This window comes from Macaca nemestrina, chromosome 4, assembly GCF_043159975.1.
Source record: "Macaca nemestrina isolate mMacNem1 chromosome 4, mMacNem.hap1, whole genome shotgun sequence".
In the NCBI taxonomy this organism is placed as follows: Eukaryota; Metazoa; Chordata; class Mammalia; order Primates; family Cercopithecidae; genus Macaca; species Macaca nemestrina.
In genome coordinates, this window is record NC_092128.1 from 163,936,786 (window position 1) to 163,962,930 (window position 26,145).

A 26,145-nucleotide genomic window follows, 5' to 3' on the forward strand; every position below is an offset into this window, starting at 1 on the left:
CTGGGAATAATTGTGGTCATAACAAGGAAAACATAAGTGAAAAACCTCATAAAACAGTTGAAAATAATGTGAGAATATAAGGGTAGTTCTTTTCTTTTTCTTTTTCTTTCTTTCTTTTTTTTTTTTTTTTGAGATGGAGTCTCACTCTGCCACCAGACTGGAGTGCAATGGCGCGATCTCGTTTCATTGCAACCTCTCCCTCCCGGGTTCAAGCAATTCTCCTGCCTCAGCCTCCCAAGTAGCTGGGACTACACGTGCGTGTCACCATGCCCGGCAAATTTTTATATTTTTAGTAGAGACGGGGTTTCACCATGTTGGCCAGGAGGGTCTCAATCTGTTGACCTCGTGATCCATCCACCTTGGCCTCCTTGCCAAAGTGCTGGGATTACAGGCATCAGCCACTGCACCCAACCTCAGTTCTTTTCATTTTTATGACAGTTACAGTTCTATTGAGAAATTCCCAACATATTGTTATTCTTGCATTATTATATCAAATTTTGAGGAGAATATAACTGTTACAATTAAATATGGGTATTGAATTTAAAGGGTTTTTATTAATCTTGCTGATTTTTATGTGCCTTGTATTAAATTGTTTTAATTTCATATGAAAATACCAAAAAATTACATAATTTTCTAAAAACAAAGAAAGCAATTCTGAGAAAGAATGAAAATATGATACATACAATCTACATTTAATCTTATCATTAGACATACTTTCCTAATGTCTAGCTCCATATACATGGAATACAATGTATAATTTCATAGTAGGAGAAATTCTAAGCTTCAGCAATAGCTCTAATTTCTCTACTATTAAAACTGTAATTGCAGTTAGTATATGTTTTGTTTTCATTTAAGTATATTTTAATTTGCCATGTGGTTATTCATTTCTCTGATTCTTTATCAGAAAATTATTTCAGGCTAGAGGGACTTGGAAACATAAGGATATGAATGAAACCACATTTATAAAGAGAGTTGCTGAGTTCTGATTATATCTTAGGACTTGACCTAAACTTTTTAAATCTATAAACTCATATACTTTTATTTTATAAAGATGTGAAAACTGAGATAAATGGACACACAATTTAACTAGTTCAAGTTAGTTTAACTAGAGAGGGGCAAACCCATCCTTATCCTTATTACTCTGTTGTACACTCAGTGTTTCCACAGAGTGCAATAGCACTAATAAATCTTACTGGTAGCCATGGTATTAAACTTGTACAAAATTGGTAGCTATGATATTAAATATGTACACAATTAAATTGAGGAAACACAAACTTGACAGATTTAAATATTTTATTTTATATTTTAAAATTTTAAATATTTAATTGACAAATATGGACTAAAAAATATCTATTTTTTCAAGGTATACAGTGGGGTGATTTTATATCTATATATATAGATATATAGATACATATACACACACATACATACATACACACACACATTGTCTAATAATTACTGCAATCAAATTAGCTAACATCTATCACCACTCATGTTGTATATAAGATTTTCTGAACTTCTTCATCTTTTGCCTAAAAGTTCATACCCTTTGACCAACATTTCCCCATTTCCATCACCCTGAGCTTCTGGCAACCATCATTTCAGTCTCTGCTTCTGTGAATTCAAATTGTTTAGATCTGTATATAAATTAGATTATGCAATGTTTATATTTCTGTGTGTCCAGTTTTATCTGTGAAATGAATGGTAGTGAAAGGAGTAGAGAGGATGTTATGAGTTTAAGATTAGGGAATGAGTGTTACAGCAACCACTGAGGAAGTATAGAAATGGAGAACAGAAACAAACATCATTCATTTGTTTGTATTGCTGTATTTTGGTAGGAAACAAACAGAACCTCAAAGAAATAAACATGCATAAGTATGTAAAATTGCTAAGATGTAGGAAACATAACCCCCAACTTAGTGTCCTAAACTATAGAATTAAGGGGGAAAATCTGAATTTTAAAAGTATGCCATGTTTACAACTTTCAGTAAAATTGTTCTACAGATAAAGCTTTGGGTATGTATCTCATCCTCAAAGACCTGTACAGAAATGCATGCATAGAAAATGAAATATTCAGTTAAAAACAGAGTTCAAAGGAAAAGCAGAATAATTAATGCATGTACATTTTTCTTTTCAATATCACTATATTTTTGCTTCTATTATGACGTGAGATTCTGTCTGTAGCAAATCATCCCAAGGGCATAAAACTCTAAAAATTGACATTAATATAACACCATTAGCAAGAACTGGCTTTTTATATGATAAATAAAAAGCAAAATCTAGAATCTGAAAGACATTTTCTATTTTGTAGAAAATGATAAGAAAATGATATGACTAAAAATTATTCTGATGTGTGTTTGATCAACTGACTCTTGAACATGTATTTTGACAGCATGTGCAGTACTCCAGACATGATTGCTATAGCTGTAATGCATTCTCCAAAGTGTAAAAATGAAATGTTAGACTCAGGTAATAGCTTCTCAGTTTTATACATTCAAAAGTGCCAAACCTAGGAATTAAGTCACTGAATGATGAAATAAAACTGTGATCTACATTGATCATATGTACTTATAATGAGGATGGAGAGGTAGTTTAAAATTGTGACACAGGTGATTAATATCTGAGTTTAAATAATTAAAATAATCTGACTTCTTAAAATATATTTTACATTCTCAGTCAACTTTAGCTGGATCAGTGTATGAAGTTTTTGTAATCCTACATGATTTAAATTCTAACCAAAAACCCTTTGGTGTGATTAAGGTCCTGTGGCATGATAGACACTGAGAAACCCCACTCAGTTCCCGCTTTAAGAAAGAATTTGCTGCTCCTCCTTCTGTGAATTTTGTCAGACTTAGCTGTCAGCACCTCTAAGGACTGCCTCAACTGCAGAGAGCTACCTCACCAGGAATCATGTCCTTCCTGGGGTAACCCACATCTGATAACTGATTGGGACTGGGCAAAAAGGACTGACCTTTTCTTCCCAACACAAGATAACTCTTTTGAGCCATTTCAGCTCCACAGCTTCCTAAGAGGATTGCTGAACCTGTTGGGCCTTCATTTTACATCACAGTTGAATTTTCCTTTCTTCTCAATCCTTGCTTCCTGCCCTTCTTTCCACAGGGGTTGGTTCTTGAGCACTAGATATTTCTTGGAGTCTGCTTCACCAAGAATCCAACTTGTGACATAAGAGGTATGGATCTCATCAACAAATGTATAGTCTAGGCCCTAGGGTCACAAGATCAAATTCCAGAGGAGCCAAGTGAATAGCCTGTGGAGTAAGTGGGTTCAAGTATCAAGTGGTGAGTGTGGTGGTGATATGGCAGGGATCGGAAACTGGAGAGCACAGACCTCTGAAAAGTCACATTTTATCAAAATAAAATGTTGTGATTGTATTTTGAGGTGAATTGGTTTGGATCTGTGTCTCCACTCAAATCTCATGCCCACTTGTTATCCCCACTGTTGGAGGCGGGGCCTGGTGGCAGGTGATTGGATCATGGGGGCAGTTTCTCATGAATGGTTTAACATCATCCCCTTCGGTGCTGTTCTTGTGGTAGTGAGTGAGTTCTCGTGAGATCTGGTTGTTTAAAAGTGTGTAGCACGTAGCACCTTCCCCTCACTCCTCCTGCTCCAACCATATGACATACACTTGCTCCTGTGTTGCCGTCTTCTATGAGAAAAGTTTGCTGGGACCTCCCCAGAAGCAGAAGTCATTATGCTTCCCATAGAACCAGTGGAACTGTGAGCCAGCTAAACCTCGTTTTTTTGTTTGTTTTGTTTTTGAGACAGAGTCTCACTCTGTCACCCAGGCTGGAGTGCAGTGGCACGATCTCAGCTCACTGCAACTTCCGCCTCTCGGGTTCAAGCGATTTTCCTGCTTCAGCCTCCTGAGTAGCTAGGATTGCATGTGCCCACCACCATGCCCGGCTAACTTTGGTATTTTTAGTAGAGATGACATTTCGCCGTGTTGACCAGGCTGGTCTTGAACTCCTGACCTCAATTAATCTGCCCACCTTGTCCTCTAAAAGTGTTGGGATTACAGGCATGAGCCACCATGCCCGGCCCCTCTTTTCTTTATAAAGTAGCCAGTCTCAGATGTTTCTTTATAGAGGTGCAGAAGCAGAGACAAATACATGAGGCAAACAAAATATGTTTTATAACCAAAGAGAAGACTCTCTGTTAAATCTTCCAAGCATAAAGCCATAGGTGAAGAGGCATAGAAATAAAGCAATACTCAGGGATTTCAAATCTAAAGTCCTGATGAACACGTTGCATTTTCTATCTAAAATAGGACTGTGCAAGGTCTAACACATATTATTTCTGTGTTTTCTCATATGAGGAATAAGCCTTGCCAATTCCCTTCCAACTCTGTGGCCAATGAGTTAAGAATCTAGAGATGTTTGGGATCATAAGAAACACTAAACACTAGCTGAGGGATTTTCTAGGCAGCCACTGAGGGGGTTGGGAGGGAAGCTCTTGAGCATGGCTAACGTGGAGCCAAATATCATTTAACCATTGTGAAATGGACAGCATTGCACCTTTCGTGACAAAATACCGAGTTTGAAGATTGCCTTTACCGTTACTATGACTGGAGATACAACCAGTGGTCTCCATGCATGTCTCCTCCTCTGCCGAATTATGTTAATATTAAAACTTCCTACTTTACCTGGTTCATATCACTCTTATGGGTAATCATGTGAGTTAACATATATGACAAGTATTTTTATGTCTTTTTTGTATGTATTTATTCTTCAGAATTTTTTCAGCTGCTACTCATCTACCTAAACAGAATGTAGTAATTTTTTAAATATGTAAAGTGTGTGTGTGTGTGTGTGTGTGTGTGTGTGTGTGTGTGTGTATTTATTTGGTGGTCTGTTCTTTCTACATTTTTAATATAGTTAACTGGATTCTATCAATTTGCATTTTAATGCAATTAAAGTAAGTATAAGTTTCTTTTTTCCATTTACTTTAAGTAATAATCATGTAGAATACAGTGGATGAAAATGTTCTGTCAAGTTGGCCGGAATGTATTTTACTGGAAAGAAAATGATATAAAAGTGCACCAAATTATCGCTTTCTCACCTTGAATAGAGAATAACCTTATAGAAAGGTGAATTAAATTGCTTTAGAAGTTGAATGGAAACCTACTAGTTCACTTAATAAAATGAAGCGTTGACTCTCCAAGGCTAGCGATGGAGAAAAACTAATTCTTATCATTCTGACTCTTGTCCTCAAGATTCACTTTCTTCTCAAGGTCTGTTGATAATAACCACTGGAGTAAGGCTGTGGGAACAGAAAAAAACAGACCTCATGTGTTCTTTAAGACCCCTGCCTAATGTGGCTATAAACTTCCCTGTTTCTCTATATACTGTCTACAGTACACCCTTCAAATCAACGGCACGGAACTCAGCACATAAAAAAGTACTTGCTGTGAGATTTCTGAATGAACATAAATGTCAGAGAACAGAACGGAGCATTCAAGAGAGTTTTTACCACTGTCTCAGAGATCAAGTAAAAGGACACAAACATGGAAAATTAACTTTCCATTGTGTATCTGGGTGACAAATTCAGGCTCAGTTAAAAGCTCCTGTATGTAGGGTTGCCTTCTGTTCTGGTTTGCTGGAACCGTCCCATTTATGATTTTTGTCCTAGGATAAAAAAAAAAATCATTTCTCTGTAAAGTCTTAAATGTAACCCAGTTTGTATGCATTATATGATCACTCTACATTTCGATATCCCCATCTTCATTTATAGTTTATGGAAAGAGTCAGTCCTCCTCCACTTCTAAGGAACATCTGATATGTCCAGAATATTTTTTTGATTCAGGTTTTATTAATGTCTTTCATTGCAAAATGTTTCCAATTATAAAACGATCAGAGAGCTGTGCATTAATAAACTTGCCTGTTTTTCATAAGGGCCAGAGATTTTGAAATGCCTGGTGGACAAACAGACATATGCAAACACACATACACAGTGCTACTCGCAGGTTGTTACAACCGTATCTAAAGTATTCCAAATGCAGACTTGTGTGGCTCAGACCTGGGTAGGGATGAAAAACCTCACGACTGAGCTTGGAGAAAAAGCAGCTGAAGCTTAGCATCCAGGCCCAAGGGGGCAAGACATGGAGGCAAACAGGATTCTTACCCCTTCCTGTCTTGGGTCTTCCTCCAATTCTGATGACCTGTCTGAAGAGCATCTTCCTGTGAAAATGACTAACCTTGAGAGTAGTGATCTCATTCAGACTATAGACCCAATCAACTTTGAATGATTTTACTTCATGGCCTCAGTAAAGAACACAAAAATAGTAAAGTAAGATTAATATCTACGTAAGAAATACACATTACCACTGCATAGATTATTTCCAGTATAATAGGATAGGCGTATGTCAATTTGGAAAAACTTTGTTAGTACAAGTTTTGTTGTCCTGTTCTATCATTGTCTGATATTCTTATACTTATGAATGTGAGCTATTTATGTCACATCTCGTGTCTTCTGTTTGACAAAATGGTTCACCATTAGAGCCTGGCCCTTTAAATACTCCTAAGTATTTATACAATGGCTTACACACTCTCATAAGTGGCCACTAAAGAGATAATTCACATGCTCTTAATTATATTGCTGCGCATATTAACGCAAGATAATTTTTGCCACTCCATGAAGACCACCCCCAAATTGTCAGGGATTCCAAGAAAGAAAATGTCTCTCTCTCTCTCTCTTTTTTTTTTTTTTAATTCACAAGGAGGCAGCCCAAAAGAGAAAGGGAAGAGAGTAATAACCAAAGTAAAGTAAAGATTGGACTAATTCAGCTGACAGATAACTATCCCCATGAAACCCAGGCTTGACCCCTAGTAACAATGCCGTGAAAGAATAAATAGAATTGCACTTTGAAAAAAATGACACTTACTTTGGAAAACAATCAAATGGACTTCCATGGGTCACAACGCTTACTTCATACCAGGAAACGCTGCGTGAGGGTTCTCAGAAGTCGCATGACTCATGTAGTCCATCAGCTCTCAGGAGTGGGTTCTGAGAATTCCAAATAAGACAACCCCATGCCAAAAAGAAAAAAAACCCAGAAATCTTTATTGTATTTCATTAGCAGTTTTTCTAGCTGTTACTTTACAAGGTTTAAGAAATAAAGAAGATAGAAACCAATAGGTGGACAGATAAAACTGTCAAATGCAATTTGTAAAGCCTTAGAACTTTCTGGTCACTGTGAAACATAAAATCAGACACAGAAAATGCAGATTATATTTATAAACATTTTTTTTTTGCCGTTTGACTTACCACAGTGCTATCTTGTATTTTATAGAAAATCATTTGACTCAATTTGTGACAAAAACAAAAAAATGATTGTCTTAAAAAATAGTTCCAATTAATGTGGTCTTTCATTTTTTTGTTTTTTTGAAGTGTCAACCCTCCCAACAGCATTGTGGTTCCATCTTTGAGAAATAAAATTAGTCTTATAAATTGTGTGTGTGTTTGTGTGTGTGTGTGTGTGTGAGAGTTTTCTTATCTGATTCTTTTCTAACCCTAGTCCACAGATTCTTGGCTGTAGTGATAATGTGTGTATAGATCTTTCTTCTCCAATATTATCTATCAGAGTACATATTAATGAGTGCATAATTGGAGAATACTTTTTATGATTTTAATATATATTTTCACTTTCAAAGCAGTTTGATAACAGAATACCCTAATGAAAGTGAAACTTAATGAGAGACTACAGCTATTTCCTAATACCGTGTGTGTGGATAACTAAGCACATCTCCAAAGTGAAACAACTTTCCCGTTTTCATCCCATTTCTTTGCCATGCATGTGTACAATTTATTTTATTAGTTATTAGGAAATATGAGAAGCAAGACTATGAATATGAGTTTATTATCTAATTCAGAGAAGTTTATCTTTGAGCTGATATGAAATAGTTTATACCTAAAGCAACACAATTCCCCAAGATCATGATTTTCAATTATGCTCCTGCCACTGCCTTTTTGTAAGGAATACTCCTAATGACATAGATACCGTGCCCTGTGACCAGTAGGTGAATGCCAGAATCACAAAACAGCAAGTTTACCTCCTAGGAATCCCAGCTTAGGCAATCTGAATAGGACTCCATAATAACAAGTGACTATGAAATTCTGGCAAATTAAAGGACAATAGTGATATGTTTGTGTAGTGACTTAATGGAATTAAAATTATTATCCAGAAGGAGAGAAGTTGGAAGACTCAGGCTGATTAAATATTCACTAGATGGATATCTGTGATCCTTAAACTTGGGTACACAATGTAGTTCAACCCCAGTTATTGTTAGTATATATTGTTGTAATCTTCCACAGCATGTTTAACGAAGTAGATAATGTAAAGCAGTGGTTCATTCCTATCTGCACGTTTGAATCCTTTAAGGAGATGCACTCACTCCAGATTTTCTGTTTCCAGTATTCTAGGGCAGCAGGTCTCAAATAATGGTCTCTGGACTTACAGCTTCAGCATCATCTGGGTACTTTTTAGAAATCTAAACCCTGCTATTTCTCTAGACCTTCTAAATCAGAAAATATGGATGGTCTCAAAATCATGTTAAAAAAGACTTCCAAGTGGTCTTACTGCATCCCAAACTTGAGAATCAGTATCTAGGATGAGGTCTCTGCATCAGTATCGCCTAAATGTTTCTTGCAAATCTCATGGAATCTGGAGTTGAGAAGCACAAGCCTTATAGGACCTTCTTTAAAAGGGGAAGGAGCATAACATAGTGGTTTTAGAGAGTCGTGAGGAGCCAGTGCTGGCTTTGGAGCTGGAATATCAGGGTTAAAATTCATGCACCTCCACTTACCAATTTTGTGACTTTGTATAAATTAATCTGTGCCTCAGTTTACCACCATACAAATCTGGTGATGATAATTGTACATACTTCTTAGTGAAGTTCTGATGATTAAATAGGCCAAGAAATGTAAAACACCTAAAATAGTGCATGACACCAAATAAATGCTCAATAAATGTGAGCTACAATACTTATCATTACAGTATTATAACTACATGCCTTGAATATAAAGTGAATTTCCATGGTTTTTTTTGTTGTTGTTGGTTTTTGTTTTTTTGTTTTGTGTTTTTTTTTTTTTTTTTTGAAGCAGGGTTTTGCTCTTTTTACCCAGACTGGAGTACGATGGTATGATCTCGGCTCACTGCAACCTCCGTCTCCCGGGTTCAAGCAGTTCTCCTGCGTCAGCCTCCCGAGTAGCTGGAATTACAGGCATGCACCACCACGCCTGGCTAATTTTGTATTTTTAGTAGAGACAGGGTTTCTCCATGTTGGTCAGGCTGGTCTCGATCTCCCAACCTCAGGTCATCTGCCCGCCTCAGCCTCCCAAAGCGCTGGGATTACAGGCGTGAGCCACAGATCCTGGCCCATGCTTTGTTTTTATGCTTTAAAAAGTAATTAATTTTGAATAGGTTGAACTTAAAAAAATTAGGTTAAATTCTCAAACTGTTAACTTGCACTAATAAAAACTCCTAAATATTAATAAGTGGATATTTTCCATTTCACCAATATCTATTAAAAATATTATCTTAATTTAGGATGGATGAATTTCTAGGATATATATTTCACATATTTTTATCAGGGTATATCAGATATGGTTATTTGCCACTGTGACCATCACTATCAATAACAGTTGTTTGTCTCCAATTTCACAGGCTACTCCAATCTTCAGTTTTTAACCTGGAGTCCAAGAGCACCAACAATTTAATGGACTGAACTCTATATGAATATAGTTGGTATTTTTGGAACTCTCTCTGATTTTATAGATTTAAATTATAATTCTGAGAGTCACTAGACTCTCAAATGAATTCTTGGCACAAATATTTTAAAAATTAAAATATGAAGGACTCCCGTCTAAGAGGAATCTGACTTTTAAATTAATTGGCTCCTTTTACTTATCTATGGCCTTTGCTTTGTCTTGTTTTCTTCCCTCTGTTGTTAATTACTAGCTCTAGATCTGATTATTATTTATTTATGCTCACATATTTCACCTAGAAAATCTGAAAAACAAATCTGTATACTCTAAGATAAGAATATACAGTTTTTGAAAGCCTGTAAGCCTAAACTACACAGACTTTCCACACATGGATTTAATGGCATTTATTTTTGCCTGTACAAAGTTCCTTTGGAGTATCATTTCATATATACAGTAATGATGTCAGGGTAAGTGAATTTAGAACTGCTTATACAATTGCCCAGTAGTCTCACTTCCTATGGGTTACAAGTTTTGTATCGTTCATTCCTGGATCACAGAGTCTATTGCATTTCCTAATACATGCTATTGCTCAATCAATAGTTTATGAGTGAAGAAACTACAAAAACTCTAGGAGATGCTGCTTTTCTGTAGAAGTTCTATAATAGGCAACAGTGTAAAGAATTAAAATATCAGTATTTGAGACAGATAAGACTTAAGATTTTTTCCTGATTACTTTTTAAAATGTTGTAGGTATTGAGATCTTTTTATATTTTATCATTGTGGTTCGGATTGGTTAGTTTATGACTGTAGAGGCTTATTTGTAACTTAAATTTATTAAGTATTCATTTTATATGAGTTCTTCCTTTGAGCTATGCCAATATTTACTCAGTTTACTTACAACCATGAGATTTTTTCTTGTCTGTTTCCTCTTATTAATGAACAAATCATTTTGATATTGTGGCAGAATACTTACCATAGTTAACACGGAAAGTTACTCATTCATTCAATACGTGTCTATTGAGTATCAACAAGTATCTTATAACATACCGGTTTACTTTTACCTCCAGTTACTGCATATGCCCCATCTTCAATTTTGCCATAGGTATATTTGCTGAGTCAGAGCTCGCGTATAAGTTATTCTACCTTTATCTCCTTTGGTTCTTACAATTTTAGCATCTCGTTCTTTGACATCTACCGCTGCTGCCATCTTGGCATAGCAATAATTTATAGAGAGCCATGCTGTGTAATGAAAATATAAATATTATTATTTATGATGCTCTAGTTATTGCTGAATTTATTTATATGGTCATATTTTATTTTTGAGATTTTCAGTAGCTTTCTTATACAGGGTACTTGATAGAAAACACGTATTATTTAACCTTGTGTTGCATAATCTTTTAAAATCAATTTGACAAAGGGATTTCTTTGGAAGAAAGGTATTTGTTTTGTTCACTGTTTTGTAAATAACATTTTCAAACTCATGATGCTTTTTAAGGCTGAAAAGAAAGCCATATTGGAAATTAGAGTTGGATTCTAGCCAATATTCTGACAATGTGTCATCTAACCTTGACATTCAGATTAACACAGATCCCTTAGTTTCTGCCATGAATATTTACATATACCAAAGTTCAACTGTCCACTTTATTTGAAAGAACCTTTATCAGACTGGTGATACATCTACTCTCTATTATATAGAAAAAAATTTTAGAAAAATTGGGCTATTGCCAATTTATTCATATCATTGCATACAGCCATCTGGCAAATATTTTCCTTTATTGCTTTTTGGTGTGTTATGCACAGCAAGGAGCTGCTGTAACTCTCCTGACTACAATTTTTACGTAAATATAGAACTTATCCTTTTTAAGTAGATATTTCCACTTTCTGTTCACTCTTTGCCTCCTTTGTGTAAGTTCGAACTCTCTTTTTCTAAGCACACATATCATTCACTTTAATGATGGACTTCTGAGATATTTGATGGAAGTTTCTGCAAAATGACATATATATATGCAGGTGAACATTCCCGTGTATATGTATGTGTGACATGTACACACAAGAAAGAGTCTAACGGTAAACCTTTTTCATTTCTTGTTCTCCTAATCTACCATTTATGGTGTGGATATTATATTTCACCTGTCAACAAAAATTAAATATACTTTAATACCCAAACTGAACATTTGTTGATCTTCTACATACACCTGCAGACTCTTCATCACAGTTTTCTCATAAAACTGTATTTAGTTTTTACATTGTTTATCAACATGTCAGAATTAACTGTGACACTTTAGAATTATATTTTAATTTATATTAGTCTGTGAACACTACTGCATACGAGTTGAATCAGAATCTGATGGAATATAGCCTTTAAGTTTTTTGGGGCATTCTGATGTACTTCATCTCTGTTTAAGACCTGTTTTGTTGTGTACATTATGTGGCTTCTATCTTAAGTTTAGATGATTTTTAATAACTAGTGATGCATTATAAAGCCTACACTTGTTTTCATTTGAAATGGAAAACAAGGAAATGCAATTAACACTATACATTACTTGCATTTGTATATTTGACTACTTAGAAGAAATATCCAGGATCTTTAATTTTTTTAAGAAAAACTTTAAACTTTTAAGAAATGTTAAGAGTGATTTTCTTACCCTATTCAGCAGCTATAACAAAATACCACAGACTGAAGTAGCCTATAAACAGCAGAGATGTATTTCACACAGTTGTGGAAGCTGAAAAGTCCAAGATTAAGGTGTCAGCAGATTTGGTATCTTGTGAGGATCAGCCTCCTGTTTCACAAATGGCAGCTTTTAGCGGTGTACTCACATGGTAGAATGGGCGAGGTAGCTCTCTGTGGCTTATCATATAAGAGTTCTAATCCCATTCATGAAAGCTTTGCCCTCGTAACTTAATTAGTTCCCAAAAGTCCAACTCCTGAAACTATTACATTGGTGATTAGGTGTCAATATATGGCATTTAAGGGGACCCAGACATTCAGCTTGTAGCAGTACTCTCAGCAACTTATTCAATTCCATGTCTTCTAAAATACATACTATGCTTTTGAGGACATCAAAGGTGATTAGCAAATGTTAGTTAAATGAATGAAGAGTATTCAGAGTAGGGTGTGGGTGATAGAATGATGGTTAACTTGCATTTTGTTGTTTTCATTTGTAATACATTAAATTTCATATCAAAGTTATAAATTCTTACTTTATAATAATAAATTCACTATTACACCTTGTGTAGGACAGATTTTTTACAACATAAAGTTGTGAAAGCTCTTGAAAACTTCTGTTATCACTTAACTATTCGAACAGCATTCAAAAACTTATTTAAATTACTTGTATATGGAAGGATATAAAAGTGGATTCACCTAATTATTCTAAACTAATTATAATCCATGATGCTGCTGTGACCTTGAAGAAAGACTCGTTGGCATGTTGAAATATCACATAGTCTTACTGGATTTGAACATTTAATGGCATCAGAAACACCACCCACATTAAATTCATGGGGCAAAACAAGCTTTAAGAACTAGGCCTAGGGAACTGATTTTTTTTTTAATGGCTTTAAGTTACAAGTGTTGTTATATGCTTCTGCGACATAAAATTACATGTTTTATAACTTTTTCAAATTTATCACAATTAGGAATGTAGGATATCTTAAATTTGTACCTTAGTTCTTTGGTATAGAAATTGGAGAAAATGTAACTATTTTTGTAAGCCTTATTAATTAAAGGATGAATGCACACATGACACATGTATTCAACAGGAACCCAATGGAATAATATAAAGTGCTTCTTGGTCTGGTATCTATAACATTTACAGTGAAATCAGATTATTATAGATATTAATTATGTTTTATTAAAATTATAAGCAAATAATTTGCACATGGATGAAGAGATTGCCAATATCCTTTTCTGTAGACTATACAAGGTATTTATCAGTATCTCAACAAGCCAAAACCACATCCATTCACATCTTTAAGAATTTTCACATTTATTTTAGAAAATAAAATATTAAACTATAGACATTGTGATTATTATTGAGTGTTAAAATAAAATGGAGGTGCAGTACAAGACACCTTATCAATTATGTAGTCATAATTGTTTGCATGCATACAGCATTTAACACAGATTAATCAGAATATTGTTATGTTGAAATAAAATTTGTCTTATTAATTGGGAAAAGGTTTAGCATACTAGAGGTTTAATTTAAAGAGTGGGAAAGAATGTGTACATTGGTAATTTTTGGCACTTAGGAAGAAGCAGAATGTTATCTGTCTTGGATGTTTTTATTGGTCTGTATATCTGCACAATTATCCTGTGGTCTACCACTAGGGCGGGTGTTGAGAGATGGAACTTGAATAGTCAATGGGAATTAAAGACACTGTGCTTGAATCTGTCATGCCAAGCAAGGAATCAAGACTGTGCCTGTAACACAAGAGAACAAAACAAGAGTGTAAACTACTTGAACGAAGGTGTAAGGTGCACTTTCCCACAGATAATTTAATAAGATCCTGACTGTTGGGAACAGGACACAAAATTATTGACAGCTTATAAAAATCTCTGACCTGCAAGTGCAAACTTGAGCTATGGGTTATGTAGACTGATTCAGGTACCCATTCCAAATACCTGTTCCAGGATGGCATGAGGACCGGCCAATCAATAGGAGACTGAGAGTATGTGAGGAAAGAAAACTAAAACTTTAAATACAGGAAGACACTCCCCTCCCCAAATAGTAAAATATCATATAACTCATATGCATAAAAATTGGCTGAACACTAAATATTATAGTTGAATGTAAACTGCATATTATCAGGGCAATACAGATGCTTTAGTCTCTTCCTTTTCATATGCCTTGTCAAGAAGAATTAAACAGAAGCTCTGAAACATTGACCTAATTGTGCTTTTTAATGGGTTCTGTAAAACAGGTACGACTGTCATTCTTCCAACTTAAATAAGCAAAACTATTCCTATGAATTATTAAATAACTGTTTAATACATTATTAAATGTTTGTGTCTGTGAACTTGAGTAACCAACTTAATTGAAATGTTGTGTTAGATCATAAGCCCCTTTGAAGTTATTTATAATCAGTTGCTAGAAAGAATTTTCCAAGATATATTGAAAATATACTAAGCTATAAGTATTTCCAAGGTACAAATTACAATAAAAATGTTTAAATTGTGGAATGTACCAATGGACAATGATGTATGACCTTGAGTCAACTGACAATGAATAAAATAGAACATATTAAAAGTATGTTTTAATTATCACTTCAAACCATTTAAATGTCTTTAGACTAATAAAATCCAATCTGTACTAGGCAGCAGGGGAGGGAGGAATTGATGTCTCTGTTGTAATATTAATACCAGTTAGAAGACTTTGTAATATTTAGAGCCCGAGTGGGCTGCCATCTACTAAATGTCATAATTTTATTTCTTGTTTTCACTGTTACGATGACCTTGGGTAAAAGACAGCATCTTTTTATTTTAGCTTCTTTATGGTAAAATATACATGGTTGTAAGTTTCAGCTTTTATTCAGTCGGTTTATTTGATGATATCAGATTCTGATTCTAAAACCGTGAAAACTTGAAAGGTGGAACTACTTTTGTGAAGATTGTTGTAGAAGAGACCTTAAGAAAAAAAAAAACCTTTGACATTTTCTCCCTGTATCTCCTTAGCTTATAGGCTAAAATAACCATATAAAAATAAGTTACAATTTAATTATTAAAACTCTCAATATAATTTTTCTCATTGCATCATTTTATATCATACTCAGTCAGTTTTTAGATTCAACCTAAAATGATCTGCTTACTGTTATAAATATTTTTTCTTTTTCTTTGTTCTATGTTCAATAATGTAAACCTAGTTGACATTGGGCTATAAGATTTGTATCCTTAATAGGCAGGGGTTGAACAGGATCATTTTTTTAACCTAGACTGGCACATTGATGCCTCATGTATGCTGTGATTTCATGTAAAAATAATTCTGAATCTGTGAAATATATTGATTTTGTACTTTAATGTGATTGCTTTATCGACACCTTGACATTCCCCACTCTCAGCATCCTATTAAGAGATAACTTTGAGAACATGAAATGCTAATGGTCGCTAGGCTAGGGTCAGGAATTTATTGCCATTTCTAGGGTTGATAATGGATTTGGCTTGGGTTTTATTTATTTACTTATGAGATGAGTCTTGCTGTGTCACCCAGGCTGGAGTGCAGTGGCACGATCACAGCTCACCACAGCCCCGAACTTCTAGACTCAAGTAATCCTCCTGTCTCAGCTTCCCAGATAGCTGGGAATGTAGATGTACCACAAAATGCCCAGTTAATTTATTTTTATTTATTTATTTTTCATGAAGACTGGGTCTTGCTATGTTTTCCAGTCTCAAATTCCTTGGCCTCCCAAAGTAATGGGATTACAGGTGTGAGCCAGAATGCCCAGCCTAGCTTGGGTTTTAAAGTATAGGGAGACATCTGGTATGGGTGGGAGCTTGTCCTGGTCACATGAGGCAGGATGGGAAAAGGACAGGGAGCTTGCAGCTAGTCATGGAAATGGATCCATCAACAAAGGTCTAGGTTATTGCAGAGCTTGTCTGTTATAAAATTCTACTCTTTTAGAGTCTGCTATTATAAAAACTCTGATTCTGCTCTGTGTTAAAAAATTGAAATAATATGTGTGTTCTACACATAAGATAAAATATACAAGGGCTGAGTAGTGTCCCTCAGAAAACTGAGGAGAAGAAACAGTGGCAGACACTAGCCGAGTCTTGCGATGTTCCCCAAAAATGATACTTGCCATATTATTGCTTTCCCCTCAACCCCCAAAGACAGCAACATAGCATTATGTCAAGACATTAGGACTAAAATATCCTGGAAAACTTGTCCAAAGCACCTACTTAGAATTTCTTAGCCATATCTGAGGATTAGTATGGGATTGGAAGGACTGGCCAACCTTCCATTGTGGAAGTCAAGAGCTCATACTCCATAATGTGTCTTAGAGGAGGACACAGAAAATAAACAATTGCTTTTCATGCCATGAAATAATGGAAGTGCATTGATAGATCAAACTTGAATGTGCAATATATTGTTTTCTCTTATCTCTAACCAAATACAAGTTACATTAAGACATTTTATTAGAAAAATGGGTTAATTTGGCAAGACCGTATCCATTGCTAAATATTGACTCTTTTGTACTTACTGAACTTAGGCAATAGATTGAAAACATAAAAGGTTAAAATGCAGTGTTTATTTACAAATGGAAATAATTCTAAACTACCTGATCATTTGAGGTTCATAACCGGAAAACACTTGAATCACCTAGATTCTATAAGTTGATGAATTAATTTATTTAACGATTTTCAAAATACTGAGATATTTAAGAGCGCCAGGACACTCCATGACATATTTACTCTAAGAATTCTTCATAAAGTACAAGTAATTAAAAACTTAAGGAGTATAAGAGACTTCAAGAACAATTTCTTCTTTCAGAGTTATTTAAGAGTACCACGATGGTGAGATCTGATTCAGGAGGACAAGTTTACCTTGGTTATCACAACAGGCAGGGCCTCTTTGTTGACTGGAAATACAATGAAGCACTTTATCTTGAAGAAGGGCAACCAGAGACTTATTATAGGACAGGTCAGCTGGACCGTTGCCCAGGCCTGTAATCTATAAGGAATGTCAAAATGTCATTAAAAGGCAATGAGGTGGAGAACAACTTATTTACTAGAACTCCCCTAGAGGGAGAATGTGTTGTAGTTCAAAGGGATACTTTGATAAATTACCAGTGGTGTGGGGTAAGGCAGAGGAGGGGAGAGTTGGGAGGGTGGGAAATGGGAGAAACCACTAGGCTGGATGCCAAGGTAGCTTCCATATAGGAGAAGTACAGGAGTTTACTAATACTCTCCCCAAACACACACACGCACACACACACACACACACACACACACACACACACACACGGATTGGTATTATCAAGTGTTTCCACCAGCTGTTTATTTCATAGATTGCTAAATACATTTTAACAATCTTAAACTCAGTACTAAATAAACCTACACATTAATACTATTTTAAAAATTATACCTTTATTAGGATTCAGTTCTAAGGTCAACACCATCTCCTCCCCGAATACGAACTTAGCAGTTCTTGAGCCATTTCCTCTAAAAAGCACAGAAACTTCTTGCTTAACAAAAGCATGTCTGACGTCCAGCAAATTATTTTTATGAGGAGAAACAAAATACTGTGGTATTTACCAGGAATTGTGATAATTCATTTATACACACACTTTATTTAATCCTTACCATGACCGTAGATGACTTACATATGCTAAGAGCAAGGACTCTAGTCCAATTCAAATCTGACCCCAGAATCCTTAGCATGTTCGATGTGTTTCTGGAAATAGCCTTAGTTTCAGTACCATAAACCGCAGTTGCACTTTTTAACCACCTAATGTGTTAGTGGGGATTATTTTATTATTACATTTAGTTACAGAAAATAACTAGGCTAAGTATACTGAAATATGGAATACATGCTGCATGAAAAACAAAGCAAACAACAGCAACAACAACAACAAAAACAACAACAACAAAAACAGGGCACACATTTTCCAGAACAGCTTGGTCCAACATTGAAGTGCTGTTAGTTTGCTCTATGCTGTGGTCATTGCTTCTTTCTACATGTCCCTGTCCTTTTTTTCTCTCACGGAATATTGACTTCCCTTGTTCCTTATCTCCTATAGTAGAAATATACTGTCCACTGGCCTGGCTTGACGATACGCTCCTGAGGATAGGAACTTGTTAAGTCCTGTTAACCCTGATTCCCAATTCTTTACCTCAACTACTGGCAAAGATTTGGAAAATCTGGATCTATTATTCGTTGGTGATGGGAATGTAAAATAGTACAGCCACTTGTGAAATCTGTTTGGAAGTTTCTTATAAAACTAAATGTACAAATACCCGTATAGCTCAACGATTTCATGCTTGGGTGTGTATCCTAGAGAAATGATAGCATACACTCACACAAAAACTCTACGTAAATGTCCATAGCAGCTTTATTTGTAATAGCCAAAAACTGGAATCAACCCATATGTCCTTCAAGAGGTGAATGGTTAAATAAATTGTAGAAAATGCATATCACCAAATGTTAGTAATAAAAAGTAATAAACTAAACTTGCAACAATTTGGATGAATTTTCAGGGAATTATGCGGAATGAAAAAAACCAATTCAAAAAAGTTGTATATTATATAATTCTACTTATCTAAAATGTTTGAGATGGTAAAATTTACGAGATGAAGAAGAGATTATTGGTTGTCAATGGTTAGTGACATCCGAGGGGCAAGTGAGAAGGAAATGAGTGTGAGGACAAAATGGCAAGATGAGAGAGAGCCTTGTGATGTTGGCAATGTTTGGTGTCATGCCTGTGACTGTGGTGGTAGACATGCAAAGATGTACAGATGATAAAACTGTAGAGAGATTAATACCCACACCTATACACACATACAAATGAATACAGGTAAACCTGGGGAAAGCTAAGAGAGGTGGGCATATCAGTGAAGATATTATGGTTGCGATACTATAGTTTTGCAAAATGTTACCAATGGAGGAATTGGACAAAATATACATGAGGTATCTCTACATTACTTATATTTGTATGTAAATCTGCAATTATCTGTGTTTGTTTTTTTTTTTTTTTGAGACGGAGTCTCGCTGTGTCACTCAGGCTGGAGTGCAGTGGTGCGATCTCGGCTCCCTGCACGCTCCGCCTCCTGGGTTCATGCCATTCTCCTGCCTCAGCCTCCCGAGTAGCTGGGACTACAGGCACCACCACCACGCCCGGCTAATTTTTTTGTATTTTTAGTAGAGATGGGGTTTCACTGGGTTAGCCAGGATGGTTAGCCAGGATAGTCTCGATCTCCTGACCTCGTGATACGCCCGCCTGAGCCACCCAAAGTGCTGGGATTACAGGCATGAGCCACTGTGCCCAGCCTATCTGTGCTTTTAGAACATAGATCACTAACTAGTTGTCCCCCAAATGAGTGAATGTATGAATGAATTAATGATATTTAGTTGCCTGTTAATCTATAAGGAATGATGACTCATCTTCTTTTTTACTTTTTAATTGATGACCTAAAATTACATTTAGATTTGCTAGATTCATTCATACCAGCTGTAGCAAATAGAAAGGGGAGCATTTTTCTAATGGGAATGAAATGGGCGGTATATTTAACTTCTAACGTTCATACTAAGTTCTAAGGGGGCAACCATTGACTAAAGGTTAAACTAGAGTTTAAATTATTTTGGAGCTAAAGACACAGTTCTTGATAGATGATTCCCAATATTAAACAGATTTATGAATAGCATTATAATACTGTTAAGTTATTTAACATATGATATATAGTTCGTGATCTCTTACCAATATACTGGGAAACTACATTGCCCAAATTCTGAGTAATGCGTACTTTATCAAGAATTTTCAAGATAAAAGCGCTAAGTAGATGCTATTAGGAATAATGCTTTAGAGATGTGTCACATTACAGCATCCGTATGCCTTTTACACCTAAAAGGAATCCTGTTCTTCTGTCTACAGTTCTCCAAAGACTCAGGCCCATTTGAAAAACATTCTGTTAGTATTCAGGTTTTATACGAACATGGCTGCCCATTGTGTTTTAATGTTATATTAACATATGGATATAGCATCAACTGAAAACATAAAATAACAAGTTATACTCCAAGTACTTATGAAGAAGTACATAATCTGCTCTTTGATATCTCTTATAAAATAAAACCTGCCTAATGTAAACATACACAGAGTATTTAGGGGTGATTGGAGGACGTTCCAGGCCTTCCGATCATAGACCTTTTGATCAGCTCAGACCAACAGAACTGAATATTTGACAACCACATTTTGATGGTTGACACAAAGTACACATTTTTTCCTTGAAACCTTTGTGATTCATTTTGGAGGACAGTACCTGAACACCAACTTCTACTTTAAGCTCAACCTGGTAAGACATAACAAAACTACATTCTAAATGTTTATATTCCTTGCTTCTCTGAATGAATTTCACTCATACTAAAGATGTGTAGGAAGTGGAGCTCATGGTGATGTGTGGGTGTATTTTGTGCTTTCCACTTATTTTTGTGTAGCTTTCCAATTTTTGAGAATTACAGTCTTTCCAAGCAAAGAATTTTATGAAAAATGTTTATAGATTGAGATTGTTGAAATAAGCATGGTAATTACCCATTTTCTGCATTCTTTAGTAATGTCAGTATTTCTAAATAGCTAGCTCCATTATTCTTTCCATGATATATCATTTTGGAGACGCACTTACTATATTTTGCAAAGCTTAGTGAAAACTTAATTTGAGTAGGGTCACATATGTAATATGGGTGCCAGGATAATTGGCCAATTAGCTGCAGTGCCTTGAAACTTGATTTCTTCTTACCAATCCCAGTAATTGTCTTTAGGAACTCCTAAGTGGTGTTTCTTGAGAAAATACAGAATGTGCTATCAGCACAAGGCATTATAAGGAAGAACTACTTACAATCAAGTTTTAGACCCTCAAATATATTTGACATGTAATTTGGGCAGAGATAGTCAATAAATAACTAGTGTGTTTTGACTATGTGCTAGACACTGCTCTGGGTACCAGGGGGAATATATATATGGTGTGTGTGTGTATATGTATATATATTCTATATGTATGTGTATATATACACTATATATACGTGTATATATGGTTGAACAGAATTATTACTGCCTCAAATATGTAACAAAAATGAAAAGGAAATTAGGATTGTCTTATTAGAAGGACTTCAACTCTGATATAATTAATTTCAGCTTAAAGTAGTACTAAAAGAAACTCTTGGCAAGTGGAGTGATGTAATCCTGGAAATACGCTGATTTTAGAAGTCTTTTGAATACATTGAGGGACGTGAAATATTGAAGGTCAGAGGCTGGTACTGAAGTTTTACTGATCATTTTATTTGTGATGATCAAAGCCTTAAACAATTGTGATAATGGAAATATGGTGCAGTATTGGGAGCCGACCCAGATACTGCATGACTAGCGAAGTTATGTGCATAAAATTATTGGTGTATGCATGTGCTCATCATTATGCAAAGAGGAAAGAATACTGCATCAGAACCTTTCAGAATACCATGATTTTGGCAATGCTGCATGGAACACAGTCATAGAGATGTACTCATGTGAGAGCAGCATTGTTGAGGTATTCAAAGAATACATATAAAGATCATTTTTAACACAGAAACTCTACTAAACTAAAAATTCTTAAACGTTGCTCTAATAAATAGAGTTCATACATGTTTTCAGTCTCTTCAAGAGTATATGTGTGCCTGTAATCCCAGCACTTTGGAGGCCAAGGTGGGCAAATCTCTTGAGGTCAGGTGTTCAAGACCAGCCTGGACAACATGGTGAAACCTCACCTCTACTTACAAAAACAAAAACAAAAGCAAAATTAGCAAGGGGTGGTGGTGCAGGCCTGTAATCCCAGCTACTCAGTAGGTTGAGGTAGGAGAATCGCTTGATCCCAAGAGGCAAAGATTTCAGTGAGCCGAGATCATGCCACTGCACTGCAGTCCAGGAAACAGAGCAAAGATTCCGTCTCAAAAAAATAAAATAAACAGAGTAGCGTGTGTGTGTGTGTGTGCGTGTACATGCATGCTTGCCTGTGTTTATGTGTATATGTTGTAAGATGTTTGATGAAGATTCTTTTCATGAACAGAAAAGAAACAATATTGTTTAACTCCTTTTCCTGCCTCTTTCCACTTGGATGGGAAAATATATAAATAGTACGGTAAGAAGAGAGCTAAAATTTAATATGAGCTGAATTTGAATGCTGATAAAATATTCTTTTATAACTAAAATAGGCACTGTTTAAGGAACTTCAAGGAAAGCTAGACCTGTTCTTTCAAAACCCTGAGACTATGTATCAGGACTTTGGGTCTCAGTTTTACTGTACCCAAGGCAATTTTTGACATGTAATTTGGGCAGAGATAGTCAATAAATAACTAGTGGCTTTGGACTATGTGCCAGGCACTATTCTGGGCAACAGGAAAATCAGATAGTCAAAATCCCAGACCCTTAATTATCTGGCATGAGGAGTCTCTAACATCTGGGAAAGAAAATACAACAAAAAACAGAAGAAGTAGAAAAATCACAGTGAATAAATGGAGTATGTGGGGGAAGGGTCGATTAAAAACTAGAGCAGATGTAGGGTACTGCTGTGTTTTGAGGGATCATAATTAATCACATTTTTTTCTTCCCCTGTGAGTTACAAACCAACTGAGAAATAGACATGGAGTTGGACAGATGGAGAACAAAATTTTAGCTTTATTACCACTAAAACTGGTTGGAAGGACATGACCTAGATACGTGGCCACAATCTGGTGTTCTAATACTTGCTCTCTGAGTTGCACTTCTCCATACAAAACTACAGCTTGCCCCAGTAGCATTACTGTAAGATTAGGGAACATAGCCAAATGCATTGTCCTGTCCTTAGCCAGGGGCTGAACCACACATGCCCAGGTCCTTCTCTCTAGCTTATCAATTATATCTCATCAGTCTTGGTTATGGTGAATAAGGGGGCTTCAAGGATAGGTAGACATGTTCTTTCAATACATGCCCTTGGTGAGGATTTGAATGAGGATTTCTTTCCTCTGGAAATATGAAGAGAGTTTGCTTCAGGTTCCTTTAGGTACAGGTAGGAAAACCCTGGATAATAGGCCAGAGTTACATGACACAAATTAAAAGAAAAAAATAATCCTAAAGTCTTTAGCAAGTGTCTCCTGGTTGGAGCAGGTAACTTGGAAACCTCGGTTGAAGTTTTGTCTGTTAACTCAGGGCAAGTGATTATCTTTGAGAATCATAAACTCCCCAAAGAAACAAAGCTGTTTTGTTTTGTTTTGTTTTTGTTTGTTTGTTTTGAGATGGTGTCTCGCTCTATCCCCCAGACTGGAGTGCGGTGGCGCGATCTCGGCTCACTGCAAGCTCCGCCTCCTGGGTTTAGGCCATTCTCCTGTCTCAGCCTGCGTAGTAGCTGGGACTACAGGTGCCCGCCACCTCGCCCGGCTAATTTTTTGTATTTTTAGTAGAGACGGAGTTTCACCGTGGTCTCGATCTCCTGACCTTGTGATCCGCCCGCCTCGGCCTCCCAAAGTGCTGGGATTACAGGCGTGAGCCACTGCGCCCGGCCACAAACCTGTTTTTTAAACTTAGAAGGACTAGCAATGTAATGACTGAAAGTGGAAGGGGTGTACATAGCACAGGAGAAATGCTGAGGGTGATAGGGAGTTTTTATCTGGGTAGAAATTCCAGTTTCTGCTGTCACGGTATGTGAGACAGTCAGACAAGAAGGATAGTAGTAAACAATATATCCGATATTTGACCACAATCATAACACACCATACCACCAGGTCTTTGCGATTGCTCAGTATAAGCAACACTTATGGAAAATCAATACGTAGGTAAATTACATATAGTGGTCTAAGCCTGTGCACAAACCCTAGAGCACAAAGTCCAAAAACAAGAGTGTACAAGACAGCCCATCTGACCTAGAAACATAGAATAAAGATTCCTAGCTGGGTATATGTTACTGGTACCTAACTAATATTTGGGTATACGTTTTTATTTCTCAGATTTACTTAATTATGGCTCTTGCATAAGTGAAAGTTTGAAAGGTGCTATAGAAATGAAAAAAAATCTTAAAAAATGGTTTCTACATGTAGTCAGGCGAATTCTGAAAGTGGTTTCTCAAGATTCCCATACTTCGGTTATTCAATCAAACACGCATCTAGGTACTGCTAGGAAGGGACTTTGAAGGTAGAATTAATTAACTCATAATTGATTTTAAACTAGGGAGATTATCCTGGATTATCCAGGTAGGTCCAGTGTCGTCACATCAGTGTTTACAAGCAGCAGAGGGAGCTAATGGATCAGTTGGATAAATGCCTCAAAAAATAATGGTAGAGGTGAGTTGATGCAGAAGGGGAGAGTGGAGGGAGTCAAAGTAAGAGAAAGGCACCACCACATCTGCTGGCATTGAAAACAGGACCAAAAACAGGGGATGGAGGTGACTTTAGGAAGATGACAGAAACCACAGGCTGAATGCTGGGAAGAAAATGGAAACCTCAGCCCCACAACCACATAGAACCAAATTCTGTAAACAGCCATAGAATCTCCAGAATGGAATGCATTCCTACCAGCACCTTGATTTCGGCCCTGTGCAGAGGGCTAGCTGTTCCATATTGTGCCCATACTTCTGATTCACAGAAACTGTGAAGTAGTTAATGGGTGTTAAGCTATTAAGTGTGTGGTCATTTGTTACGGCAAAAATAGAGAACACTTTGCACAAATGCGTTTAGGATATTCTATTAGGTAGGTCTTAGGACTTGTGAGCATGGCCTATAAGCTGAACCAAGAGCTGTTCAAAGAGTCCAGTGCATAGTAAAGTTAAGTTACCAGATCCCATCTAGCATATATGGAAATAGAAATGATAAGAGAATTAGTTCTCACTTTAGAGATTTGTGACCAAGTACACTCTCAGACAGCTCTCTTGGTGTTCAATACGGAGGGCCACAAACTAGATAGTTAAAGTTGTGGTAGGCAGAATAATGGCCCCAAAGATGTCCATGTGTCTGGAACTGGTGATTATATGTCAAAAAATAATTAAGGTTGCCAGTGGAATTAGAATTGTTAATCGGTTGGTCTTAAATAATCTTAAAAAAAGATTATTTTATAATAAAAAGTAGGTGGGTCCAATGTAATCCCAGGAGTCCTTAAAATAGTTTGAGTGAGATATAACTATGGAAGAAAGGCAGAGATGTGCAACTTTACTGGCTTTGAAGACTGGAAAGAGGGCTCTATAACCTGGAAAAGGCAAGGAAGTGAAATCTCCCCTAGAACCTTCAGAAAGGAACACAACCCTGCTGGCACTTTAATTTTAACCCAATAAGCTGGGCACAGTGGCTCATGCCTGTAATCCCAGCACTTTGGGAGACTAAGGCGGGCAGATCACCTAAGGTCAGGTGTTCAAGTCCAGCCTGGCCAACATGGTGAAACCCTGTTTCTACTACAAATACGAAATTAGCTGGGCATGGTGGCACATGCCTGTAACCCCAGCTACTTGGGAGGCCGAGGCAGGAGAGTCACTTCAACTCGGGAGGCAGAGGTTGCAGTGAGCTGAGATCGCACCATTACACTCCAGCCTGGGCGATGAGGGTGAAACTCTGTCTCAAAAAAATAAATAAATAAAATAAGTAAATAAATAAATAAATAAATAAACATTTTACCCCGGTAAGACTTGTGTCAGACTTCTGGCATATGTCAAATACAAATTACAGATTTGTGTTGTTTACCAAGCTTGCCCAACCCGTGGCCCACGGGCCACATGCGGCCCAGGAT

The 26,145-nt window shown here is 36.3% G+C and overlaps 1 protein-coding gene across 3 annotated transcripts in view; it reads left to right on the forward strand.

The window, feature by feature from the left end:
- The window catches only part of LOC105498550 (neural cell adhesion molecule 2), a 569,177-nt gene that overhangs the window by 208,648 nt on the left and 334,384 nt on the right, over window positions 1–26,145 (forward strand). The gene's annotated exons all lie outside the window — the stretch shown is intronic.